The following is a 5,537-nucleotide window of genomic DNA, read 5'->3' as shown; positions in this document are numbered from 1 at the left end:
TGGATTAGCAGACAGACAGATATAAGACTGGCTTCATTTTTAGAGTATAAATATATTCCTGATGTCAATGATCCTTCATCCTGAGCTCTTGTGTCTTCAGGAGTGGTCATAGTTTATTTGACCTGAGCCAACTTGTAGGCAGAACTTAGTACCACCCTATGCTGCCCACAAAGAATGTACTCACACAAAAGTACTAAAAAATGTTTTTTTAAACTCCACTTTCCTTGCCATCTACCACTCTGTTTACTTGTTCTCTTCTGTAGCAAGAGAGTTGTCCTTCCTTTCTGAGCTACTTCCTCTCCTCTCCTTCTCTCTTGAACACTCTCTAGTCTGACTTTCGTCCTCACCACTCCATTGAAACTGCTCTTATGGGAATCCCTGCTGACCTCCACATTGCCAAATCCAGTTGTCAGTTCTCAGTTTTGTGTAACTTGACCTATCAGCAGTATTTTGGCACAGTTGATCATTTTCTCCTCTTTGATACATTTGGCTTCCAGATACCATGTTTGGCTGCTTGTTTTCCTCCCAATACACTGGCCACTCTGTCTCAGTCTCTTTGATGGCTTCTTCTCTTCTCTATAGCTACTAAATATGGGATTTAATAGCTCAGCCCTCATTCATCTTCTCTTCACCATCTCACGAATTCTCCCTCTTCAGTATCCTCACCAACCGTTTCCTTGGTGATCTCATCCAGGCACACTGGCTTTAAGTTGATTTGCTGATAATTCACACATTTATATTTGTAGACCTGTCCTATTTCCTGGACCTTGAACTTATGTATCCAACTGTCTACTTGGGAGTTTGTGTATGTCAGACTCAACCTGTCCAAATTCTAACTCCTGATTTTTTCCCACGGTCTTGCTCTTCCAATAGCCTTCCCTATACCAGTGGATGGCAGTTCCAGTCTTTTGATTTAAACTTAAAGTCATTAGCTCTTGTCTTTCCCTCACAACTGTCGTCTAATGGAGCAAGAAACCCTCCTGGTCTCACTTTCATACTACATTCATACAGCATCTAATTGGGTCTCAGCACCTTTACTGCTCCCCCCTCCAAGCTGCCATCATCTCTTTCTAGATCACTTCAGTAGCTTCCTAACTGTTACCTTACTGTTTTCCCTACCCCTCTAGAATATTTTCAGAACAACAGGCAGAGATCCTTGAAAACATCAGTCAGATCATGCTACTCTTTACTCAAACCTTGCAGTGACTTTTCTCTTTTCGCCTAACTTACAAAGTCCTTACAAAGCCCTATGTGGTTGGGCCCTCTCTTCCGCTCTGCCTCTTCTCTTTCTTTCCTACTCCCTCCCTCCCTCATTCTGCTCTGGTCAAACAGGTCTCCTTGCTAACACTCACTAGGTGTGCTCCTACCTCAAGGCCTTTGCATTGACACTTCCTTCTGCTGAAATCTTCCCCTCTGTTTTGATTAAATCCCTCAAGCCTTTCAAGTTGTTGCTCAAATGTCAACTTTCCATGAGGCCTACTTCAAACCCTAATTAATTTTGGGACCTGTTCTACCCACCCAACATCTCCTATCTCTCTTAGCTGTTGCATTCTTTTCTTTTTCTTTATAGCCTTTTTTTTTTCTTTATAATCTTCTGACCTAATGTAGAATAATTTTCTTATTTAGTATCTTCATTTATATTAATTGTTTCTCTAGAATGTAACCTCCACAAGGCAAGGGATCTATTCTGTATTCACTGATGTGCCCCAGGCTCCTAGAAGAGTGCCAAACTGACTAAGTAACTGAGTGGAAAAATTAGGGAGCAATGCAAGCTTTGCTGATTTCATATAGCAGATGAGGGAACTGATTATACCTCCCATTTCTCAGAAAACAAGTTGAAATATTCCATTAGATATTTCTGTTTTCCAAAGGGTTTTCTCTATACTGTGCTCCTCAAGGAAGCTCAACCAACTTTTTTTTTTTTTAACACCTACAGCACCTGGTATTCCGAGATGGTCTCCCATCCAAGTACTAACCAGGCCCAATCCTGCTTAGCTTCTGAGATCAGATGAGATCAGGCACGTTCAGGGTGGCATGGTCATAGACTTCAATCAAATTTTTAAATTTATCTCTTCTTTATGACATTGCCCAGCACACGGGCTCCTCTCTCTCTCTTCCCATGAGGATCTTCACTCTTCATTTACATAGAGCTTTCTGATATAACCCATACATACCTACCCCAAACATATTAATGTTCAACAAAATGAAGGGCCTTCTAGTAACTCAATAGGCAGGATAAAGACCAAGTTTGCTTACTTGAGCATAACTTTGGATTTTTTTCCCTCTTCTCTGCACCTCTTGTCACCCCAGTCATTTTATCAACATATTATGACCAAAGATACAGTGCTGTCCTCAAGAGGGATTCTTGTATTAGGATGCTAAAGGATTACACTCTCTCTTTTTTTTCTAGTTAAATAATTTTGCAAAAGGTAAGAGCAATATGGTTGACAAGAACTTCATTTCAAGCAGCATATACAATGAAGGATAGAGAAGCTCTTACTACAGCCTCAGATGATAATGCTCTATGCCTGTTTGGCTTTCACTTCAGAAGGAGAGTTGAACCTGAGCTTCAGACTTTAAACTAGGGCTCAAAGACAGGGGGAATGAGAATACTATACTATCAGAGATTGGTGAGTAATTTCTGAAATAGACTCGAAAAGTTAGCAACCAGAGTAATGAGAGCATTTGCCAATATAAATGCTGCTTATAATACATAGGGAAAGAGAACTGAGAGGATTGAAAGCAGTTGAAGAAAATCTAAATGTCATTCAGTTTGTGGAGGTTATTTCAGCAGTCTGTTATCAGAGACAAGAATACTGAAAAGAGCTACTCATCCTCATGGGTATATACTCTTCAGAATCCATGGTATTCTGAAGTCCAGGTGATTCATAATTGACTCCATCATCTGGATGTGTAAACTAGTGAGTCTTAGGCAATATATATTTGTATATTGCTCTTGTTGCATTAATACTAATTATTGTCACTTGTATAAATGGCAGTCAACTTTAGTAATAAAACATCTTTAGTTGGCAAAAGTATCTTTTATCAGATGATGATCGGTAGAATATATGCTACATGAAGATGAGGAATTATTTTTGTTTTCTTCACTGATGTATTTCCAGATGCTAGAATAATGCCTAGCACACAGTAGATACTCAAGTAAATATTTCTTCAATTAACAAATAAATCTTCCATAGATCAATCTGCCATTGATTTAAAGGGCAAGATATACCTCTTAGAATTATAGATGATATTAATGGAAATGGTATCAAGAATGTATAATGTGACTTCATCTCAGCGAATCTCCCTTTGTCACCACAAGGGCTAAACCTAAAGGCTGTTGGAAGATGATTGTTATAAAACAGTGAAATTTATGGTTGAAAAATCTCTACAGAAACTTTTTAAGAGCTTTCTCAGGGTGTTCTCCAAAAAATCCAGAACTGACATTAATTTCTCATCTCATCTGGTCCAATTCACCTGGAGGAAAGATATTTACCTTCCATTTAGAAAGAAAAATAAAGACAAATTTGAACTTTTACTTGAATCTGTTGCCCTTGAACTGACCACGTATCAGGTGACTTCATACCTGCCCCTGTATCAGAAACAAGAATTAGGTATGGTGTGAAGGATTGGGCCTGGAGCTAGGACCTTACTATTCTGGGATGGTTTTGACCTTTTCCTAGATACTTGGCTTTGGGGAATTGCTGTCTTAACCACATGACACTCTAGTTCCTCTATTTGTAAACTACCACTTTCCCCAAGGAAAGTTATGATAAAATGCCTACCTGTCTACTTTATGAGGTTGTTTGGAAATTCTAGATAAGATGTGTTTGAGGTACTTTGCTAGTTAAACAGCTTTACACAAATAAAAATGGAAATTCTGAATACAGGTTAAGGAGGAATCAAACAGAATATACAAAAGTTATTCCACTTTTACAAAAATAATATTGATTTATGAAACTACGAACTTCTGAAGAAAGAATAAAGAAAGAATTAAAAATATCCTAAAACCAAGGGCAGCCAGACTTCTCATTGAGGAACCACGCAAAAGAAGTCAATTTTTGCTGAATTGGCCAAGACATGGGATAGCGATAATCAAAAACAATGCAAGCAATGCCATGTTTTAAATTTGATCCAGATTTGATATAACCATACATAAGAAATGGCTTTACTGGAGTAAAATATATAGGGTCTTAAAGATGAAATCTAGATGTTAGGAGACATTTAATGTTGAGCTTTCAGCTACATTTCCGAGGAATCATCAGAACCATAAGGTAGAGAATGCAATAATTCTTTTGAGGCATTGCAGCTGCTGAAATGCAGACAGATGGAATTTATGCACTCTCTAGTATAATGCAGAAACAGTCTCACATAGGATAAACACTATTTCTTGAAAAATTCTTCTCAACCCTAGAGAGAAGATATTGTATAGACTGGCTGGTAAAATCTTAATGTTTTTTCGTTTTATATCTGGTTTCCTGTGTACCCTCTAAGAGTTTGTATCTGTAGCTGTAGGAATGAAATCCTGTGCTGAATCCTCTAAGACCATACAAAATATAAACATATTTCATATTTTGGCTGTTGAAGTCCATAGATGTAATTTGTATTGATATGGAAATCGTGAGATATAGTGGAAAACCAGAATTTTGTTGTTAATAATGTTCAGATTACACATGAAGTAGCATCATAAGAAACTTACCAAATTAACTAGTACTTAATGGTCAGCAAATCAAAACTCTGATTTCCTTAATAGCATCAAAAAATAATCTGTTAATTGAATTTTTTTCCTTTGCTTTGTGACGATACATCATGCTCTGCTGAGATTGAGGTGACGTGTTCCCACCAAATATTAAGAGCATTCTGAGTGCCAGCCTCTCCGCTGGGGCCCAGGAACCTGGGAGATGTGATAGACTTGGGATTCGCAGCCTGGAGCATTCAGTCTGTACTTTTCTGTATTTCAATTTCTGAGTTAAAATGTTACATATTTCCTGGTTCCTTTTAGCTTGTCAACAAGATTTATCTCATCAAGGAATACATGGTTCAAGGAATACATGGTGATAGTGAAAAGGCAACTGACCACGCTAGCTTTTGTGGAGGGAGGGAGACAAAAAGACACAGAGAATAGTTTTTAAGGGTTGTGTTTATCTATTGTTACTCTGAATCAGGAACTCATGAAGAAAGAAGCTAGTGTTTCTTTTTTTTTTTTTCTGATTCATAAAGTAAGACACAGTCATTATAAAAACATTTGTAAAATATAGAGTAAAAATACAATGAAGATAAAATTTACTTTCAATTTTAATACCAGGGATAACCACAGTAACCTTTGATATACTTCTTTCTAGGCCAAATCCTATTATGCTTTTTTAGAACTATATGGTGTTTTTCTACTTAAATTATCTTGAACTTTGTCCCAAGACATTAGGTATTTTCTATAATATTCTTTTCGATGGCTGTAATAGTATTTCTTCTTAGGAGGTGCCAAAATTTATTTTACCAGTCCCCAGCTGTTGCATGGTTGTTATTTCAGTTTCTTCATT

At 37.4% G+C, this 5,537-nt stretch overlaps 1 protein-coding gene and 1 pseudogene across 1 annotated transcript in view; one reads left to right on the top strand and one right to left on the bottom strand.

Moving 5' to 3' along the window:
• Positions 1-5,537, top strand: part of CORIN (corin, serine peptidase) — a 220,577-nt gene that overhangs the window by 146,085 nt on the left and 68,955 nt on the right. The gene's annotated exons all lie outside the window — the stretch shown is intronic.
• LOC111741571 lies at positions 1,928-2,046 on the bottom strand (annotated as a pseudogene).

Source organism: Pteropus vampyrus, unplaced genomic scaffold (genome assembly GCF_000151845.1).
Source record: "Pteropus vampyrus isolate Shadow unplaced genomic scaffold, Pvam_2.0 Scaffold79, whole genome shotgun sequence".
Classification (NCBI taxonomy): Eukaryota; Metazoa; Chordata; class Mammalia; order Chiroptera; family Pteropodidae; genus Pteropus; species Pteropus vampyrus.
The sequence above is the reverse complement of the archived record's forward strand: the minus strand, read 5'-3'. Positions and strand labels throughout refer to the sequence as shown.